Source organism: Urocitellus parryii, chromosome 1 (assembly GCF_045843805.1).
Source record: "Urocitellus parryii isolate mUroPar1 chromosome 1, mUroPar1.hap1, whole genome shotgun sequence".
NCBI classification, from domain to species: domain Eukaryota; kingdom Metazoa; phylum Chordata; class Mammalia; order Rodentia; family Sciuridae; genus Urocitellus; species Urocitellus parryii.
In genome coordinates, this window is record NC_135531.1 from 140,230,783 (window position 1) to 140,253,780 (window position 22,998).

The following is a 22,998-nucleotide window of genomic DNA, read 5'->3' on the forward strand; positions in this document are numbered from 1 at the left end:
CATAATCAAGGTTATCATCTCTATTAGCTTTTATGGCACAACGGGAAAAATATATAGGCTATGGAATGAGACTTCCTTGATATTAAAACCAACCCCTATTTTCACTGGGTTTGCGACCTTGGACCTCTTATGGTTGGTGTAAGGATTGAGCTGTTGCTGCTAGAGGTTTTGTACATGTGCACACCAGGTGAATAGTCACATATTAACCAATGTGTTTAGTCATAATTACTGCCACTTCTCAGCTCTAACTTCCATGGCCCTCTAGTTAGAACTTAAAGTTCTGCAAAGTAATTTAACGTATGCTGTGGAACTTGGTAACTCCATCTGTGGGTAGGCGAGGAGTAAATACCCTCAGGTGTCGCCTGCCAGACATCTGTCTGGAGCCATTGCAGTGACCTTCAAAAGGGAATACATGGAAAGGGACAAGCTTTTGGCTTTCTTCCCTAGGACCTGCATCTTGGCTCTGATGTTCAGACTTCCACAGACCAGCTGGCCAAATAAAGTGCAGCTCACTTCCTCTGGACCCTGTTCCTTACAATAGCAAATAGGGCAACACAAAAGAGAGTATTATGGGGAGGTGTGAGGGCACCTGAGACTCTAGTTAATATGGAAGTGTACCATTGAGAAGATATTCTAGAGGGAATAAGGGAGACCACGAAGTAATGGCCAATAGTAATGGTGTTCTTGGCCAAACTACTTCCTGTTAATTAAAAGGAACCTCAGATTAGATGCAGGTCTCATCACAGAACCTTATGTCAGAAGGAGAGTCTGGGGGTGTCTCAAGGGATCCCAGTGCTTAAGGCATAGCACTGAGCTAGGAGCCCCCTCTTTACAAGATATGCAACAGATTTTAAAGTCAGACATACTGGTGTTCAAATCCTAGTTCTACTACCAATAGGCTATGTGATTGGGGACAAATGTTTTCTGTTGCCCATGAGTTACTTTCATTGTCTGTAAATTGGCATGCAATTAGTTGCTTCTAGCTTATTCTCGATGAGGAATTTAAATAAGAATGGTACAGCATTTAGCCTAATATATAATACTTGGTAATCACTCACTAAATGTTAGCTATTAATAAAGATAAGATTAGTAAGATTAGGAGGGGGAAGGCCTGTCTCTTTGCATCTGTAAAGCTAAAAATGTCCCCTTTATCATTCCTGTATCTTAGGATATAACATGAAACCCAGACATGAGTCAGCAGTGTTCTTAAAGGCTTTAAGGAATAACCCAGACGGTAGGGATAAAGGACCTGTTCTCTGTGACTTGGTTTTCAAAGGTTAGGGACACGCTGAAGACATAATGTCCTCCTTTATAATATGTTAGGGTTCCTAAATCAGTCTTTTAATTCTGTATAGCTCTTTGAGAATCATGAACTTGCCAGATTCAGAAAGGAACTCTAAAATCAGAGGTGCCTCTATGGTTCAGTAATGTCAAGCAGCCATGTGACCAGAGACAGTAGATGCAAATTTTAGGAATTAATTTTCTCCCACTAATAAAACAAGACACCTTAATTATATGAATGGAAAAGTCCCTGGATACTTGGGTAAAAGATTCTAAATTCAATTTCTTACTATTTATTTTGAACATACCTGATTAACAATTTATAATGAATATGGGCAAGATCTCTTTCAAGGTATTCTGGAGTTTCCTCCTGTAACAGTTATGGAGCATTTATCAGATCCCCTATGCCAGGTCAGTCACTGGGAAAACAATATTGAAACTGAAAAAAAAAAAAAAAAGATTCATGCCCCAGTGGAAGTGACATCCCATTTAGTTTGAATATAAGTCAAACCATGGAGACTTTCCAGGAAACATGGGGGTAAACCAATCATTTCTTCACACTTCTCTAAATAGCAGGAGTTTTCAATTCCTAGGGGTGCTCAGTGGTTTTCCCCCTGAAGCAGCCACTCTACCTAATTTACACCTGGGTTTCATGAGTGTTCATGAATACAGAATTAGTATTTCAGGTAAGCTTAGATTTTTACAGTCAGAAAATTTGGGTTGAGTCAGGACTTTGTTGTTTGCTGTGAACCTTGATGAAGTCACTTGTATTTCCTTGAGCTGTGTTTTTAAATCATATTTACGTGATAAAGTAAATGCACATATGAAAATACCCACTGTGTCTTTTTATGAAAATCAAATACAGCTGGATCTCTGTAACCTACATGTTCTATATCCATGAATATAACCAACTGTGGATCAAAAATATTTAAACAAAATTGATGTTGTTGCTAATGTGTACTATGTATTTAGGACAACTGTGGTTCTATCCAAACTGTACTTGCATAGTTCATGACTTTTTCCTTGTCAGTATTTGTTTTATATATATATATATATATATATATATATATATATATATATATATATTTTAGTTGTCAATGGACCTTTATTTTATTTATTTATATGTGGTGCTGAGAATCAAACCCCGTGCCTCACCTGTGCTAGGCAAATATTCTACCACTGAGCTATAACCCCAGCACCCTTGTCAATATTTCTTAAAAACACAGTAATCAACTACTTATGTATTATTTTCTTAGTGTCAGGAATTATAAGTCATGTAGTGATGACTTAATAGAAGAATGTGCATAAGTTATATTCAAACACTTTGTCATTTTCTATAATGTATCTAATGCTGTGTAACAAATGACTACAAAGCACAGTGTTATGAAATAACCACTTGTTATGCTTGTAAATTCTGTGGGTGATGAATGCAGACATGGGACTTTAGGGATCATTTGTCTCTGCTCCCTTGATATCTGGGGATTTAAAGACTTGAAGCCTGAGGCTGAAAGCATCTGCAGGTTTGTTCACTCATGCGTCTGGTAGTTGATGCTGGGCTCTCAGTCTCAGTTCTTCTCCATGTGGGCCTCTTTGCATAGGTTCATTTGGACTTCCCAAATGAATGGCTGTGGATCCTCTGAGGCAAACCTTTCATGCAAGCTGGATCAGCTTGAAGGTCTAGCCTCAGAAATTATAAAATATCATTGTCAATATGTGATATTGGTCAGGGCAGTCATCAGGGAGTCAAAGTTCCAGGAGATGAGACATAGACACTATAATTTGATGGAGAAAGGCAACGTTGTAGAAGAATACGTAGGATTTGAAATATTGCCATGACTATTTTTGAAAAGTGCAATCTGCCACCATCAACCCTGTGACCAAAATAATTCACATCATTTCAACATGAAAGCAAAATCTGCTAACCTTTCCATAAATATTTTCCTAATCAGGTACCATAGGTACCATACCATTACTGTATAAGGCTCAGGTTTGAGGTCCAGGATCTCATCACCTGAAGTAGACACAGGAATAAAGGAGATTCCTTGGGTAGAATTTTTCAATACATTTTCTCAGGTCTCCTTTGTCTTGTTTCTACAGTCGTTTTTAGAATCAAGTATCTTTCTCACTTATACCCAACATACCATGGTGGAATAAGCATATGATACTGTGAAAATGCTATCATTTAAAAAATTAGAAGACATGAGATTTGCAGTCACGGGTCCACAGGAATTCTGAAACTCACCCAGGCTTGGTTTCCAGTTCTTTGATTGCTTCTCAGAATAATTCTCAGTGGCCCTTGCCTGTCTTTTTGAGTCATCTCTCCATTTCCAGAAGAATTTTTTCCCTCTTCATAAGAAAATATATAAAATAATATAGATATTCCCTTACAAATACTGCACATTTTTTTTATCAACTCATTGGGATTAACTCTGTTAGACAAAGACAGAAACCACAAATATCATTGACATAATCCTTTATCTACCTCAGACTTTTTGTTAGACTACAGGGAGATAATGCTTTTAAGACACTTAGAATTCATGTGTATATACAGAGGATTGGTGAGCCATATCCTCAAGACACTTAAGTGGATTTTTGTATGAGATACCAATTTTTTTTTGAAATCTTAACAATGGGTTTAAAAATCATGCCCTTTATTTTATCAGTAGATCATGTTTTTCTGACAACACCCCAGATTTGATCTTTGCACCAAAGCCATTTATTAATTTTAGCATCATTCACCATCTGGAGAGGCCGGGAATGAAGAACAGTGTTATTTTCCAACCCAGAAAGACTGGTCTCATTTAAATTCAGTATCCTTTCTTTAGCATTTCTGTTCCCTTGTATTTGTTTTAGATGACTTTAGAAGCTTGTAGAACCAGTGGCACTTTCAACACTGTGCCTGGAAATCTCTGTGGCAGCATCATCCAGGCTATTCAATGTATTTTCTAGTGTCCACGTTATCACAGGGAATACTGTGTCTAACACTGGCAATAGGTAACAAGAGTCTTTTTTTTTTTTTTTTTTTTTTTTTTTTTTTTTTTTTTTTTTTTTTTTTTACAGCTCACAGTGACACCTTTCTTTCCTTTAATCCCCTGTAGCCTTCTTGAGGGCCATCAAGTTTCCACTGACAAACTATTTAAGACTTTTTGGGGTTTCCATCAACATTCTGCTTTATGTCATTCCATTTGCCATCCACTTTTAAATCCCCGAAGCCCTCCCACTGGTTTTTTGGTAGTTTTGCGGTGGCGGTACTCTTCTTACAGGTGTGAAATCTGTTCTACTTGTTTAATGCTGCATGACATATCACTCTGAGATTTAGGGTATAAAACAACCATTTATTTTGTTCCTGGGCCGTTTGAGTCAGGAATTTCAAGGGAGCATGAGCAGCTTTTCTCCCCTCCATGGTATCTGGACACCAGCTGGAACATACCTTCTGGAGTCTGGAGTCATCCGAAGGCTCATTGTCTTGCACGTGGGGTTGCAGATGGAGACTGGCCTGGGACCTCAATTGCTCTCCACATGTGCCTCTCCATGCAATCCTTTTAAGTGGGTGAGTGTGTGCCTCCTTACAGCATGATGGGTGGTGTCCCAGAGCAAGCCAGCCAAAAAGAGGAAGCAAGAAAAGGCCAGACATTTTTTTTCTTGCCGTTTATATTTTATTTGTTCTTTTTAGATAAACATGGCAGTAGACTGTATTTTGATATATTATACACACACAGAGTATATCTTATACTAATCAGGATCCCATTCTTGTGGTTGTAGCTGATGTGGCGTTTCACTGGTTGTATATTCATGCATGAACATAGGAAAGTCATGTCCCATTCATTATACTGTTTTTTTTTCTATTCCCTTCATTCCCTTTTGTCTAATTCCATGAACTGTTCAAAGGCCCAATCTCAGAAATCATACAGCATCATCCTAGTCTTTTAGTTGGAAAGCTGCTACAACCTTTCCAGGTTGAAGGACAAGAGACCACAGTTTTTGAGAGGGTGTTGCAGGGCTTAGGAGACAAATTAGAACTAAAAACATTGCTCTGGCCATTTTTAGAAGTTACAATCTGCCACTTTATATTTTTATTAATATTATTTACACACTCCTGATTTTTAAGCATTAAAGTGAATGCATGCATATGGCAGGAATAAAAATAAAATGAAAAGATATATTATGTAAATTAAAGACCCCACAGCTTCTTCCTAATCACAAGTATGCATTCCTGCTTATTAAAGTGACTTGATTTCATGTTTATTTATTTTATACTCTTTCAAAAATGTTCTATGCATTTATCGACACAAGCATATAGTACTATTATCTTCTATTGAGTGTGTGTGTGCATATACATATATATGTATCTATATCTATATATAAATTTAGAATTATATATATTTGTATTTGTATTTGTTTTAGACTACTATATATGTGTGTGTGTGTGTATATATATATATATATATATATATATATATATATATTAAGTTTATAAAACCTTTTTTTTACTTATCCATACTGTTAAGGTTAGAAATCACAGTGTACTAAAACTTTGTGGTGTTTTTCTCCCGAAAGGTTTATTAGAATATTTTCTTCAACACACTAATATGCTATAAATATAGTTTGCTTAAACTAAAATATATCTATCTGAGTTTACAGTGGCACACATATATAATCCCAGCAGCTCTGGAAGCTGAGGCAGGAGGATCATGAGTTCAAAGCCAGCCTCAGCAAAAGCAAGGCACTAAGCAACTCAGTGACACTCTGTCTCTAAACAGAATATAAAATAGGGATGGGAATGTGGCTCAGTGGTTGAGTGCCCTTGAATTCAAACCCTGGTACCACAAAAAAAATACATATACACACACATACAATAACACATACATACACACATATGTTTTATATCTGTATTTCCAAGCACATGATGAGGGTGATAGGAGCAGCATAGAGGCTGACCTTCTTGTGAGATAGCAGAGTAGTTGTTTAGCAGAACATTTGACCTTGATGGTCAAGGTGGGCTTTGTTTTGTTCTCTAATGTTTCATATCCCTGAGAACTTGATAGGGCAGAGAAAAATAGTATAGAGATTTTTGCTTGATAAACAAATATTCTTAGGATACCTGAAAACATAATGATCACAGGATGAAGTGGGGAGGTGGCTCTAGTTTCTCATAGATGCTACATAATGGAAAAGAGCCGAGTGGGGATTTTAGAGACTTTTTATTTGGTCTAAGCCTTCCTACTGGGAAGCTTTGTGACATTGAGCAAGTCTCTTTTCTTCCATCCCTCAGTTTCTTTCTTTTTTTATTTGCTAGTTGTAGTTGGACACAATACCTTTATTTCACTTATTTATTTTTATGTGGTGCTGAGGATCGAACCCAGGGTCTCGCACGTGTGAGGTGAGTGCTCTACTGCTGAGCCACAACCCCAGGCCTCATCCCTCAGTTTCTTAGTGTATACAGTAAGAATAGTGAATGTAAATGCTAATACTCAAAGTATGGTCCATGAAACAGTAGTGCCCACATCACGTGGTAATTTGCTAGAAACTTGGACCTTTCTCCATTCCTACTACATTGGAGTCTGTGGCTTAACCAAATCCTTAGTTTGGCCACAATGAAGTTTGAGAAACACAGGACTAAAAAAAATCTCAAAGGTCCCTATATATTTTAAGATTTAGAAATAAAATGACTTAAAGGAAGCAAATAGGAAAGAAAAGCCAGGAACAGCAGAATTCTATTGTTAAGTATAACTAAAAAGGATCAATAAAAATGTAGAGAAGTTAAAACTTTGAATCCTGTGCAAAAGAATAAGTCACATATGTGTGTGTGTGTATATATATATATATATATATATATATATATATATACACATACATCAAATGGAAGCTCAGAAACATTCCATCTATTAACACAAGATGTAAAATGATTTACACAGCATGAAATCATATATGTGAAAACAGCATACAAAACTATGTATTCAGCATTCAAAAATATTTATATAAATATATATATTATTAGCTTCGAGCAAATGAAGAACAACCCATCCTTGGGGGTCTAGATTGCAATGTGCCTTACCAGTAGGTAAAAAGATTTCCTCTTTTGCTTGCTGACAATTAAGGAAGCAACCATGCCGAGGAACACAGGGTTGCCTGTTGTATTTAGTGATCCTGCAGCCTTATTGCTGTTTCCAGCTACCTTCTATTCTGCTTCCCTGGCTCTTCTAATTAGTCACCTTCTCCTAAGAGTTTTCAGAAAATTTGTTAGAAACAAGAAGATAAAGGAAAGTGACCTACCAAAGGACATGCTTCAAGTCAGTGCTGAACATGTCAGTTATAATGGGTGACAACAGTATTAGGCAAAGAGCCTGAAACAGGTGGGGGTGCAGTTACCTAGAGCCTCGTTCAGTAGTTGGTGCACCAGGTGAGTGAGCTAGCACATGGTAAGACATAAGGAAAAGTGAGCCATTTTATTTCTCTTCTAAAAACTTTTCTCTCTCACCTAATTGTAGCCCAGTACCTGGACATAATAGGGGCCTAGTATTATTGAATTTCTTTCATGGTTTAATATTTTAAAAGTTTTATTGGGCATCAATTAGCTGGTAGGCATTGTATGGTAGAAAAGTATAATAAATTTATTCTTTTATTTTCAATAACCTCATTAAAATATGATCCACATATTATGCAATTCATACATTTAAAGTGTGTAAAGTCGGTGGTTTTGAGCATTTTCACCATTATAGGAAACTTTTATGAGAATCAATTTTAGAAGACTTTCATCACCTCAGAAAAATTCCATACTGTTAGCCATTACTTCACCCCTTCCCTCTCTCTTCCAATCCTGAGTGAGTGCTGAACTGTTTTCTGACTACAAGGGTTTCTCTGGATATTTCAGATAAGTAGAATCATATAATATGTAGCCTTTTATTATTGAATTATTTGGTGGCATAATACTTTCAGAGTTCATGTTATATTATGTTCCATCCCTTTTATGGTTGAAAAATACTCATTTGTGCAGATATACCACATTTACTTACTCATTTATCAGTTGGTAGACCTGGGTGTTATTTTCACCTTTTGACCATTATAAATGGTGGTACTTTTAGATCTCCCCATATAAGTTTTTGTGTGAACGTATATTTTCATTTCCCCCAGATATATTATTAGCAGTGGAATTGCTAGATATTATTTGTAACTTGATTTTTAATCTTTGAAGAACTACAGGACTATTTTTCAAAATGGTTAACTGGAACACCACTCTTGGTTCACTTAGACATGAAGTCAAATTGGAGGTGGAAGTGTACAGGACACTGAGCAGTGCACAGTCACCTCTCCATTGCATTCTCTCCAGCTCCCTGTACAGGTTTCTTAAAAGATTTCCTTATTGTTTCTTTTCCCATGAGAACCCAATAACTAGTAGATTCATACTCCTGAGGAAACAGTCCTATGTTCCCCATATTGTAAAAGAAAAACAGAAGGATTTAGTCATGGAATTTATTATAAAAATATTTAAGTATTAATTTGACTTTGGTATTTTACTAGTTTTATGTTCTTGGCTATAGAATTGATTTATCTCTGCCTCAATTTCCGCCTCTCTTAAAAAGATTGCTATAAATAAGTAAAGAATAAAGAATATTGCTATAAGTAAATTAAGAAATAAGAATAAGTAAAGTATAAATAAGTAAAGAATAATTATATGCTATAAATAAGTAAAGTTTCAGGCACATTATTCAGTGATAGTGAATGCTATAACATCAATACAAAATAATAAGTTTTTGTTTCCTGTATATTAACTGCAAATATTTTGAAAATGAAATTTAAATATTCCATTTACAAAATTATCTAAAGTATAACATTTTAAAATATCCCTAAGAAAATTAAAGAAATCTAACTTGACAGATAACTATATAATAAACTAGAAGGTTTAATATTGTTTGATATAAACACAATCACCCATCTCACTCTAGTCAGAATGGCAACTGTTAAGAATTCAAGTAACTACAAAGGTTGGCAAGGATGTGGGGAAAAGGGAATGCTCATACATTGTTTGTGGGTTAATTTGAATGCCATGGTTAATTTGAATTGTCAACTTGATTGAATTAAGAGATGCCAAGAATTAAGAGGATTATGGGTATGTTAATGAGTGTGTGTTTAGGAATGATTGGCATGTTGGACAGCCAACTGAAATAGAGACCTTCCTTAAACATGGGCAGCACTGTCCAATAGGATGATGGCTTGGATGGGAAAAAAGTTGGAAGAACAATGGGCTGGGGTTGTGGGTTAGTGGTTGAGCATGTGTGAGGCACTGGGTTCAATCCTCAGCACCACAATTTAAAAAAAAGTATTGTGTCTATGTACAACTAAAAATATTAAAGTTGGAAGAACAAAGAAGCAGCAGTAGATGCAAGCTCGATTCTTCTTGAATGGGTTCTTGATTGCTGCTGTGATCATCTGAGGATATAGAACTCTTGCTTCTTCAAAACTCTTCCAAAGTGTATTCTCCAGAATCCTTTGGCCTCAGACTAGGGTAGCACTATTGATCCATCTGGTTCTGGGGCTTCAACTTCTTGGACTGAGCAGGTTCTGGCTCTTACATCTTTCCAGCCTGCGGATGGCCATTGTAGACTATCCAGCTTCTGGTCAGTAAGCCAACATAATAAGTCCCCCTTTTATAATTATACTTCCTGTTGATTCTGTTCCTCTAGAAAACTCTGACTAATACAGACTGCAAATTGGTGCAAGCCCTTTGGTAAGCAGTATGGAGATTCTTCAGGAAATTTGGAATGTAACCACCGTTTGACCCAGTTATCCTACTTCTTGGTATATACCCAAAGGACTTAAAATCAGCATGCTACAGTAATGTAGCCACATCAATATTTATAGCAGCTTAATTCACAATAGCTAAGCTATGGGAGCAATTTAGGTACCCTTCAACAGATTAATGGATAAAGAAAACGTGGTATATATACACAATGGAATATCACTGAGCCATAAAGAAGAATAAAATTATGGCCTTTGCCAGTAAATGGATGGAACCAGAGACTATCATGCTGAAAGAAATAAACCAGTCCCCCAAATCCAAAGGCTGAATGTTTCCTCTGATATGTGGATGCAAACATACAAAGGGGGGCAGGGAATAGAATTTCATCAGATTCAATAAAGGGAAATAAAGGGAAGAGAGGCAGGATAGGCATAAGAAAGACAGTAGAATGCATTGGACATAACTTTCTAACGTTCATGTATGACATGACCAATGTAATTCCCCAGCATGTTGCTGCATTCGAACAAGATATATGAGTGGATCAATGAGAAAGAGTGGAGTTTAGAAGCATGTCAACACATGTGTAGTCACTTTTGCTATAACATGATTTACCCACGTAGTCATTTTCCCTACTAGAATCTCACAGGTAATTCAATGAGAAAGGAGTCTTTTAAACTAATGTTGCTGAAATAACTAATCATATGGAAAAAAAATGAATCTCAACTACATCATCACACCAAATAATGTGAAAAATTAAAAAGGAAGCCTTGTAAATGAAATTAATATTGATAAATCATAATCCTAACCATACAATCTGTAACTCTAAAACTCTGAAAAAAATAGAACATATTATCTTGGGGCAGGCAACTATTTTTGGACATGAAAGAGAAAGCACCTGGGCTGGGGTTTAGCTCAGTGGTAGAGTGCTCACCTTGCATATGGAAGGCACTGGGTTTGATTCTAAGCCCCACATAAAAATAAAAAATAACGGGTATTGTGTCCATCTACAACTACAAAATATTAAAAAAAAAGAAAAAGAAAAAGCATTAACCACAAAAAGTGATTCATTAGATTTCATTAAAAAAACCCTCAAAACCAAAAAACAAAAACAAAATACCATCTGCTCATCAAAAAATTAATGTTAGCTACTATCCAGAAGGATACTTTGTAATACATAAGTGCTTGTTGATCTTGATCCAGAATTTATATAGAACAAATAATAAAATGATTTTTTTTACAACTGAGCAAAAATTTTGGATAATTTAGAGGAAAATGCATGTAAAGGGAGTGACAGAAGGAGAATGTGAAAAAGTCAAGATTCTTATTTAATTATATTATTGCTAAATTGGAAACTTTGCTTCATTAATGATAAGCTATTGTCAGAGGTCCTTGGTGCCCATCATGTGCCAGAAATAACTAGACATTTAACATATGCTTCTTTTTCAATGTTGCAAAAATACATGGAGAGAAAAAAGTGCCAATGCACAGGGAGATACATGGTAAATATGCATGTGAAAAATGTTGACAACATTAGTCATCAGAGTAATAGAAATTAAAACTGAAATGCAGCCCCTGTTCACTGCCACAGCATGTTGGTGAACATGGGAAGTAACTGGGACTCTCACACTCAGGGAGTGTAAAATGTCCACTTTGGAAAACACTTTGCTAGTCTCGCACAGTTAGGCCTATACCTATGTTGGGACCCAGAATTGTCACCCTTCACTATTTACCCAAGAGCAATGAAAATGATGTTCACAGGAAGATTTGAGAAGAGTATTCATACTGTAGCAGCTTTACTAGTAGCCAAAAGACATTACCACCAATGCCAAATATTTATTAACAGAATAATAGGGAAGTCCACTGTGGGATACTCATACAATGAAATATTCCTTTGCTGCATGAAGGTGACAGATAACTGAGAATATAAAACAATATGGCTGGATCTTTAAAAAAATTACAGTAAACCACCAAAGAAAACTCGTTAACTAAAAGAACAAATACAAAAACCATGATGTGATTTATACTGATAGAAATCAGAACCATAGTTGCCCTTTGATAAGTGGGTTCACTGGAAGGGGACACAGAGGAGTTTACTAGGGTGAAGTGCCAAATTCATGAAATTCTACACTAAAGACCTGTATGTTTAATTTCATGCAGATTTTTACCTCAAAGTGACAAATTTAAATTCATTCTTAAATTTATTAGCTTACGTACTTGGCAATATAATGTATCATCTCCTTGTGCATTAGTATCTTTTTCATCTTAATGTATTTTTGAAGCATTGAAAGAGTAGAGAAGTGTATGTTAAATGTCTAGTTATTTCTGGCACATGGTGGGCACTAAGAACCTTCTTACAATATCTTCTCATTAATGAAACAAACTTTCCAATTCTGCAATAATATAATTAAATAAGAAACTTGACTTCACATTCTCCTTCTGTCACTCCCTTTACATTTGCTTCAGGACATCTAACTTGAACCTGTGAGGTTATTCACCAAGAGCCTCAGGAGTTGGATAGGCTGCTTGGCTTCCAAGTTTTGACAGATTTTGAACAAGTTCTTTCTTTCAGTATTTCTTCATATTGATTCTCAGGCCTGTCTGTGCATTAGAATAACAAGGCATAGATCTTTTTTTTTTTTTTGGTAAGATTTTAAAACCACACAAATGTTTGGTTCCCAATGTAGGGATACTCATAAGTAAGATATGAATTGATATAGTGGGAGACCCAGACATTGGTATTTTTCCAAAGCTTCCCAGGCATTTAAATAAGGAATTAGAATTGAAAATCGTGGCAACAGGTGATGTTTAAAGAACTCGGCCCAAACAGCAGTCTAAACACTGAAGATTCTCAATTGAAGTGTTTTGTGAAGCCTCATTTTTTTTAAACTGTTTTTTCTTTCTTTCATTTTTTTTTTTTTTACTTAAACCAGAAAGTTAATACCCAGTGGGACTGGGTATTCCAAGATGTTCAACACCAGAGGTCTTTTCAGTTTGATAAACTCATCATTCCTAGAGATGTCGTTTCTTTTTTTAAATTAATTTTTAAAATTTATATATGACAGCAGAATGCATTACAATTCTTATTACACATACAGAGCACAATTTCTCACATCTCTGGTTGTATACAAAGAATATTCACACTAATTTGTGTCTTCATAAATGGACTTTGGATAATAATGTCCATCACATTTCACCATCATAGAAATGATGGTGGGAAATTGTCTTATTGATGGCATTGTTAAGTTATATGGTGCTTAGGCAACACAGAGTTTTCAACTGTGTATCAGATTCTGCACTTGCCGTTGCTTTGTACCCTTTGACATTTTTACCTCATCTGCCTGGGCCTGTAAGACATTCTACTTTCTTATTTGTGGTCTTGGTTCTAAATATGCTCAGTTCAGCACCTCTAAAGTTAAGCTTTCTTTCTTTTAACTATTGTGATTGTATTGTCTTCTCCTATGAGTGGAAGCTATGATCTTGCTCATCTGGAACAACAAACAGAACTGTTAAACTAGGTTTTGAAAACAATCCCTCATCCTGTCTTGCACAGTTGCAGCAACTTAGAAAATTGCTCCACACAACTATTGTATCTCCTGCTGCATCAGCAAAGCAAAGGGAATCTGGTGTAAAACCTTCTGAAAATACAGAGATTTGCTTTTTTTTTTTAAATCTGGAAATTGCAGAACAGATGAAAAATGGCTTCATTCTTTTCTTTCCATATATAATAATGTATTCAGCTGGGATGGGGGATAGCAAGGTCACTAACTGTATTACAAATGGCTTGATCAGGTAAACTGATTGCTATAACGATAAAGACTTAGTAGAATTCATAAAGAGGAAAACAAGGGGGGGATAGTAGTGTTGCTCCTGAAGTCCCTTTTAGTTCAAAGGAACAAGGTACCTAGTCCCCACCAGTGATAAATGGTTTGCAATTGTCCAATATTCTGAATAGCTGGCAGCATAATCTATAGCTCAGAAGCTCAGAAGGCTGTAAAGATGAGACATTTCTTGTTCCTACATGAGGAAAATAGAATTATTAAATTCTACGATGATTGAAGGAGATGATATCTCATCCCAGCTACCTCGCTCCATTCAGTCATGCGACATTTCCCCCTCCTTAATTTTGATAAAAAAATCTCCAGCTTGTTAGAAAATGTAACGACTCTTTCTAGGAAATAAGCGTATGGAATCATTCACATCAGTGCCTGATGAAGTTGAAAATATACCTTAGAAGGGCTGGGGATATAGTTCAAGCAGTAGCGCACTCGCCTGGCATGCATGCGGCCCGGGTTCGATCCTCAGCACCACATACAAACAAAGATGTTGTCTCCGCCGAGAACTAAAAAATAAATATTAAATTTCTCTCTCTCTCTCTCTCTCTCTCTCTCTCTCTCTCTCTCTCTCTCTCTCTCTATCTCTTAAAAAGAAAGAAAATATACCTTAGAAAAGATGACACTGAGTTGGTTAAGTGCATAATGTCTAATGTCCCTTCAAGCCACCTGACCTCAGGTGTGTTGCAGTAAGATTTATAATGTCCCACTCCTTCTTGAACCACTCTGATCCTGATGTTCCTCAGTATTTCATAGGCATTGTTTTAAGTTTGTAGTCAGCTTTTAGAAGTCTCAAATCAGTTGTATTCAGGTCTTCCAAACCACCTAAAACAAAAAATTCTAATCCTCTTTCAATATCACAAAATTAACTCTTGGTAAAGAATGACAATTATCTCTAAGGTCTTTTTGTTGGAGTAAAATATTCCCAGGGCATTCAGCCATCTACTACATGCTACAATTTTGTACCCCAAAAGCATCCTAGTTGCCCTAACTAAATGAGCTCTACATTCTCTAAAGATCTACTGGACTATTTCTATGAATTTAGGACTCTTCTGTGTGTAGTCTGATAGCCAAACATTGAGAGATATTTTCATCCCCTTGTTTCTGGACATCAATTTTATCATCCCCCTAAATTCTTATTGAAGCAGGACAAAAAATAAGTAAATGCCCCGTTGTTGTACATAACACAGCCTTCAATTTCCTTAGCCTTTTTTATTCCTTTATTTATTTATTTTTTTTTTGGCAGCTTCATTCTTCCTGTTCAGTGAACTCAATCTCCATGGCTGGTTAATTGCGTCACTTGAGTGTGTGATTCAAATAAAGCCAGGCTGAATGCCTAGACAGTTCATAGTCATAGGCCATGGCCATCTTCCCTGCCAGTCACCTGCCCATAGACCTTTTAATCATGAGAGGGAGTGAGAAATATTTTGTTCATCCCATTCTGCAAAGGACAAATTTGAGACCAGAGGAAAAAGTAAGCTGGGCATTAGCAGCTTGGGGTAATAGTTCTGGACCTTCTCCGGATGTTTGGGTAACCTTGCGTAAGTTCTCTGCTGGAAGTTGTAAAGATGAAATTCACAGGAAGCCCTGTCCTTACCCATATGTATGTCCAGTATTCATCACAATATTATTTTAGGAAGGTGAGCACATTATTTGTTCGATCTGGTAGAGCTGACAGATCTACTGAGCTTTGTTCAAGTGTTGGAATTTCAATTGCCCTTTTCTTCTCTATTGACTTTTTTTTTTGAGCATGGAAAAAATATCACTTTCTTGCTGTTACTCAACTTTTGGTAATTCACTTAATTACCATGTGATAAGTACAAATAACTTTACTGATGATTATATTCTGTGCTTTTTAGTAATAGATACAGGAAATGCGCAGACTTTGAAATGTAAAGATTACAGCTGTGAAATCACATTTTAACATGGAAACAGTAATGAGAAATCAGAATCTCAAGCTGCCTTGGCCATCCATCATTGTGCTGAGGGGTCCCCATGTGTATCCCAAACTCATAACAACATTACTAAGTGAATTAAATTGTTTTTGATTCCTTCAGTTCTCAACTGTCATATTCCGGCCAAGTTGTACCAATATGGTTTGTGGTGGCTTATGCTCTAGTAACTGGTCAGTACTCCAAGCATACCCTGTGTAAGTCTCTTCAACCCTATGACAACCATGAACTATAGTTCTCCTCATCAAGCCCAGAAAAAGCCAAACATCTTTCTCAAAGCAATATCAGAGTTACTGCTAGTTTATGTTTGCCTCAGGAGTGAAATCACCAATTTTAGCAAAAGACTCCAGACCTACATCATCTGGATTCAAATTGCAGCAATCCTACTTCCTCAGCACAAGATTAATTTCACGGTGTCTCAGCTGGCTCATTTATAAAATGAGAATGGTAGCAATGGTAGCAACTCCAGTGTTGTCAGGATTAAATGAGATGAAGATGTTAGAACAGTTCCCACATCTGACTAGTACTTTCTGAAAGTTCTTCAGCCACCTCAATCTCCCTTTCCTTTATGCCATATCCCTTTCAGATGCAATGATAGGCTTATGTGATTATGACTCAAAGCTGGCTCTGAGTCTTAGGAGTGATGTAGTTGAGAGATACAGATGTTCAAGTGTGTCTTTGTATGTTTGTGTCCTGGTTGACTCATAGGTGCCTTTTGGGGAAATGGAATTGGGAAGATTGTCATTTATATTATTTCTATCTTTCCACTTCAGTTAGCATTTGAATAGGACCATTTGGTAAACACGTCACTAAAATATCCTTTCCAAAAATGGGCCCCAATCTGGATAATGAGAGGACTAGGCCATTAACCTGAATTTCTTCCATCTTCAGTTCTATTTACAGACGTACAGAAAAATTGCCCATTGCTTTAGGAAGGCAGAAGTTGGTCACGCTGACCTTTCTACTGGCATTTGGTTAGCTCTTTCTGTCTCTCTGATTCATTCTCTTGGCCATAGAGCCTCTGTCCCTTTGCCATCAGAGTATTTGTGTGCTCTTATTTCTGAAAGCTCTTCTCGGGGTGCTGCTGATATTCCTATGCATGACAGGAAATATGCAGAAGGGAAAGAGTGGGAGTGTGATTTGGGGAAGTACATTTATATATGTGTGGTCACCTGAGTTGTCACAGTGCCTTGAGGAAGCTGAGGAGATTATGTGAACCTGGGGTGTGTCCGTGGAAGAAATGTATGACTGTGTGTGTCTTCAGCTATGTGCTTGCTCATGTTTACCTCAAGAGTTTAAAGCGCCACCCCTCGAGCTGATAATTTCCTTAATCTTAGCTTGTTAGAAGCAAAACTTAATTTTCTTTTCATTCCTAGTCTTTCTCATTTTCCTTCATTATTTCCATCTGATGCCCTTTCCTATGTAGCAAGATTCAACAGTCTACACCTTGCCAACCTTATTTGAGCACTAGATCCTCCTGAACTTATGTACTGGTGGTCACCTGATGACTCTCCCTCGTTTCTCATGGTTCTATGTAAGGAAGCTCCCGTTCATCCAGAACATGTATCACTTCAAGCTTTCTTGGCTACAGTATGCCTGGAACCTTGACTTTGACCTCTTCTGTTTCTTTGCAGAGCCTTCACTCTTCAGGAGCTCTGCCAAGGGATATTAGAATTAGACACTCTGGGAGTGAGGCCTTTGAGGAATGTAGGTTATAGAGTCAGACTGAACCATAGTGTTCTTTTCACTAAGTCATTTCTATAGAGAGTTGGAGAGGAAGGCGTATTTATTAGATCTATGTGGAAAGGTCTATTATTGAAATAGTTCTGGAATATTCTTTAACTTTCTAGTCTTCCCCTAACCTCCACCACTGTTGGATCCTCACCCGCTGTAGATCTCAGTGCAGTTCTGCTGGTTGACTGTGCTACAGTGCTTGAGTGAGATGCTCAACCCTTTCCTTTTAAACTGGGATTCCTTAGTGAATTAAGTTCTGAATAAAGGGGTCTCCCTTGTTTTATATTTAGTACCCGTGTTGACAACTTCAATGGCAAAATTGATAGTAATATTCATCATGTTAGGTCATGAACTAAATTGTCAGTACCACTAAATATTCATGCTTTCTGCACCCCTTATGTTTTGTTTACAGTTCTAGTAATTAAGTATCTCAGAGCTCAGCTAGAAAAATAACAACTGAGCTTATTAATAATAACAATTATGGATATGAAATTTTATAAGGTACCATTTCCATTATGCAAATAGGGGAATTAATTACAAACCTGGAGAGAGAAGGTTCAGGCCTGTTAACTCAGAACTCACAGCATGAGCAGTGAGAGAGCTTTTCTTCTAACAATGACATTGACTTACCAGGTGCCCATGGAAGGAAGACTACCTCTTGGGGATCTAGAAGATCTGGGTTAAAAATGATTGCTTAATATATGACTCACAGGAGAATTTAAGCATATAGCTGGTGTTGATATATGGAAAGTCTTTGCATTTCACAAATGCTTTCTGGTACATGGTTTCCTTGAAGACTCATAACCACATTGTCGCGACCCCTTGCCCGCAAGGAAGACGCAACTCGGGAATCTTCTCTCAGCAGTTTATTCAGGTCCTTGATACTTTTTCTTCTTCCCCCCGGATGCCCCTCCCAGCCTTAATAAAGCACCTCAAGCCCCAATGCGAAGCTGCCACGTGGACTTTTCTTATAGGGTGCCAAGTCACAGCGTGCCAACTCATTCTGATAAGGAGTTGTTTGTCACAGACTACAGGGGAAACCAGCGCCATCTTGTAATGGCGGCCACAGTTCACAGAAACGGCTCACCACACCACATGATGGTAAGGAGGTCAGATTTTATTGTTGAGGGAACAAAGCTATACAAGCAAATGGACATCTTTGGAAATGTTGCCCTGGTTCACAGTTACTTTCAATGGGAACAGTTACAGCTGCTGGGTCATAGGACATATTAAAATTCAAATATACTCATTTCTATTTTTTTTTTTTTGCTAGAAGATAACCTGACAATAGTGGGGAATTATACTTAGAAATGAGAATTGAGAGTCAATCTTTCCCTGTGGTTGGACACTTGAAATAAGCTCCTTCTAAAATCTGGTTTTGCTTAGGGTAGAAAGAGTGTAAATTAAGTCACATAACTAATGAGTAGCACAGAGTTAAAGGGAACTCAGGTTTCCTATTTCTCTGTAGTTCCTTCTGTAGCTCTGCAGCTGTCTCTACTCATTCCCAGGGCTCATCCACAATTCAGGACCTATCCATCCTGTCATGGGGGTGGAACCCACTTCAGGGTTCTCCAATCTCAGAATCTGGGATGAAAGCATTCCACTTGGCTTCTGGCATGTACAGATGTACTCTATCAGGATGCTCCTTAATTCATTAAAATTCTGCAAGGAGGAAACGCACCCAGCTGCCACTCTCCTTGCTCATCATCTTTCCTGATGTCAGTTGCAGCTCATTGCATTTGGCACTGCTCTTGACGTGAGTGACATTAACCAGAGCACAAATCAGGTATAGTATGTTGTGAAGTGGGGGAAAAAATCAAATCACAAACACATTTATAAAAGGAAAAGAACATCAGGGTGACATCCAGGTAGTCTTTTTGATAGTCTCTGTTTCTGGGTTTGTGTTTAGTACAGATGGATCTATTTTTTAGTGTACCACTGTACCCATTTCAAAGATGTTCCTAACCTGTATTGCGAAGGAAACTCATAACACTGAGATAGCAGAACAGGAGCTATAACGAGGGCAATCAAGGGTTCCACATGGCCCAAGATGATTCCAGTTTATAACTTTCATCCTCACTTGGTTTTAGTAAAATGTCTCTTTCTTTCTAATGTGTCCTGATTTGGTAGATTAATAATTTGATTATGCTGGTGAGAGTCCCCATTTGATGAATGCTTCATCAGGCATATTTACTGAGTGAGGCCTGACTCAGGATGAGGGTGTGTGTGTGTGTGTGTGTGTGTGTGTGTGTGTGTGTATTTCATGGTTTCTGCTATTAATGAACTTCTACTCTTAAAATAACAGCAAAACAGCAGTCATCTTAACCCTGGGAACAGGAGTGAATGTCACTTGGTGACAGTTTACCATCCCTGTGAGAAGCAGTATATGAACTGGTCAAGGGTAGAACATACAGAGACAGATGCTAAGGTTCACATTCCAGTATTGCCATGTGCTCGCACTGACTGTGAGAAGAATAACTCCTCTTCCCAAGCCACTAGTTTTTTGGCTGTAAACTTGGATAATGGTATCTCTTTTCTTGTTGGGGTGGTGGTATGAGGATTGTAATGTGTAATACTGTATGAAAGGTAATGATTCAAATAGTGCCTACTGGAAACTGAGAACTCAGTAAATGAGAGCTAAGGACAGACTAGTAGCAATAGATCCTTAGTGGATTGAAAGTCTTTGGACTCAGCCCTTATGTCTGTTATTCAAACTCTGTGAAATAATAGGCAAGGCTAATGATAGAATTCCAGTATTGGAAGGGTCTGAACTATACCAGGTCCCAATTCCCTGCCAGTCAGTGGTATATGGTTAGGAGGTAAACACCATTGCTCAGAATCATTCATCACATTTCTCGACATTTTCGAATAGAGTTGTGACAGCAAGGCAAACTGTGTGCTGTGGGCTTAGAAGAACAGATGGTGTCAGAAAAAAATCTAGCATGTGATGCAAAAACATGGTGTGTTCCCATCCAGATAGGGAGAGTCAGGAACAGTGTGTGCTGAAGAGTTCCTTTATCCAATGGTGGGGATGGGAAGAGAAAGGAGGTGAAGTGGTACTAACAGCAAACTCCTTTATGGGCAGGTCTAGACTGATGCTTCTCTAGATTTTTCCCCTGGACCTAGAAAGGTGGTAAGTTTTGTGAAATGCTACTTGAATACATTCTTATTGGAAATTTACTAGGAATTCATTTCATGAGTTGATCAAAAAATTTGAATCATCTTTGGGACTTACCCCCCCACCCCCCAAAAAAAGATGATATAAAGTCAAATACTTACTTATTCAAGTTACTATTATCTAATAATGTAATTGAAATTAAGACTAACATTTTATTGAGGTCTATATGCCCGATCAGAGGTATAAAACTTAAAAGTACCAATGTGTTATCTGTAACCACAGTCTGGCGTAGATGCTATGACAGTTCACACTTTTCTTATCAGGAAACTGATTTTCAAAGGCCTAAGAGTCACACCATCACTGGAAAGGTCAAACTGTCACTTAGGAAGGTCTGAGTCTACATTTTATGGTCTTTTCCATTATGCTATGTGCTCTGGTTGATTTACCGCAAAAGTAATCAATCATAGAAGTAGGTAAACAAAACATCTTTGTTGATCATTGTTCAATGAGGAAAAAAAAATGAGTAGAAGAATAATTAAAATACCAGGGGTTAGAAAGGCATTTCTGGATTGGCTAGAACCTCTTTCTTTTCCCAGTCTGAACAACACGGACCTTCTAGTTAGTGTCTAATCTTTTTTCTTTTGGAAAATATTTTTTTTTCTTGTGAAAAAATATTACACAAGATTTTAGCAACGTTAAAGTGCAAGAAAGCCTTCCTGATTTTGAACCCAAGATGGTATTATATTACTCTAACTGAAAGAAAGAAAATAGAAATTTGAACATAAGTAATGTTCATCATATTAAATAATGCTTTCTTCTTTATTTTTTCATTCCCTGTAATTAGGGTATGACTTTTATATGATAAGCTCTGTACAGACCTATGAATAACAAAAAATGGGGAAAATAGACACAATGTCTACCCTCATTAAGATTAACATTTTGTTCTTGGATTAAAAAACATTTCCATGTTCAATATTAGGGGGTACCAATTGAATTTTAACACTCGTCTTTATTAAAAACATTTTTGCTTGCATATATTTTTAAAAAACATTCATATGCTATCTTATCGTAAAGCCCCAGAGACATCAGTAATGTGGTGTTTAATGGCTGATTGCCTTGATTTTGAAAGATAAGAGGGTCACAGCTTTACTAGTGACCCAGAGCAAGTTGATACATTTCTCCAGGCTTATTTACTAATTTAGAAAATGACCCTCTGTGCTCCTATCTCTGCAGGCAAGACACAAATATCAAGTCCTTTCCCCATGAAGATGCATCTGTCCCAGAGTTAAAAAAGCACCTGGATCCAGAGCCTTTGAATAGCTGAATTTGAAGAATACAGTCTCCTTTTCTCTGGCTACCTTTGGGTGAGTCACCTCATTTTCTGTTAAGTGGGAATGCCATTCTATGTTCTGACCACTTTGATGCTGGCCCAATGTCAGTATCCAGTAAGATGGATGGAAAAGTTCTGCATGGATTGAAGCATTTCTTGTTAAATACAGTATATCTGAGCTTTTTACCTGATGGATTTGAAATTATTTCAGACTGCGTGGTTGTACACCTTGCAATAGAAAAGGATGCTTTGTGGGTTATCTGAGGCAAGACGGTGATGTGAATTACTCTCTGATTTCAGATTCCCCTGTAACAGAATGCCTTCTCTAATATAATTTCTGATGAGTGACCAAGTAGAAATGCCTGCATAGACATTGGTCAGTGTGGGTGGGTGTAATCTATGTAATAAAATGAGTCAGTGCTCAAACTCATCCCTCCTTGCTGTTTCAGGAGAGAGAGATGCAGCTCTTGGCACCAAGTCCCAAACCAGCTTTCAGATTACAGCATATGCTCAGCAGGGAATTGTTCCCTTGTCAACAATGAGCATTAGTACAGCAGTTGGACTGGAAGGAAAACCTTTGTCTATTAGGAAGCCTGCAGAGCCTGGTTGCTAGGCAACAGAGTCTGGAGGCAGCAACGAGTGTGTACCAGGAGGGTATCCAGGGGGTGGGCCTGGAAAACAGGGAGAAGCAATTCTCTCAGAATCAGCTGAGGCAGGAGAGAAAAAAAGGCCAGTTGCACTGTCTATCACTCAGGTAAAAAAGGGGCACATATATCGAGTTCAGCTGTGCATTTTAGCACCAAAATGTTAGGTGCCAGGACTCTCAGATAACTGTATTGTCATATGGAGAACAATGTGACCTTGAGCAGGTGGTTTCTCCTGCCTCAATTTCTCTGACAGTAGCAAAAATCCAAGGATGCAGTGTCAGCAATATCTCCCACACCTGCCACTGCAGCCACCACACAGATGATACATCTCCTTGAATCCGAGTGGCACCGAGCCTGATCTTTTATGCA

General features: G+C 37.5%; 1 long non-coding RNA gene across 3 annotated transcripts in view; it reads left to right on the plus strand.

Moving 5' to 3' along the window:
* The window catches only part of LOC113182435 (uncharacterized), a 161,734-nt gene that overhangs the window by 90,254 nt on the left and 48,482 nt on the right, over positions 1 to 22,998 (plus strand). For all 3 annotated transcript variants that reach the window (XR_013343479.1, XR_003300726.2, XR_003300727.2), the window contains exon 2: positions 21,886 to 22,016. This is a non-coding gene — a long non-coding RNA (uncharacterized LOC113182435). The remainder of the gene's footprint in view (positions 1 to 21,885; positions 22,017 to 22,998) is intronic.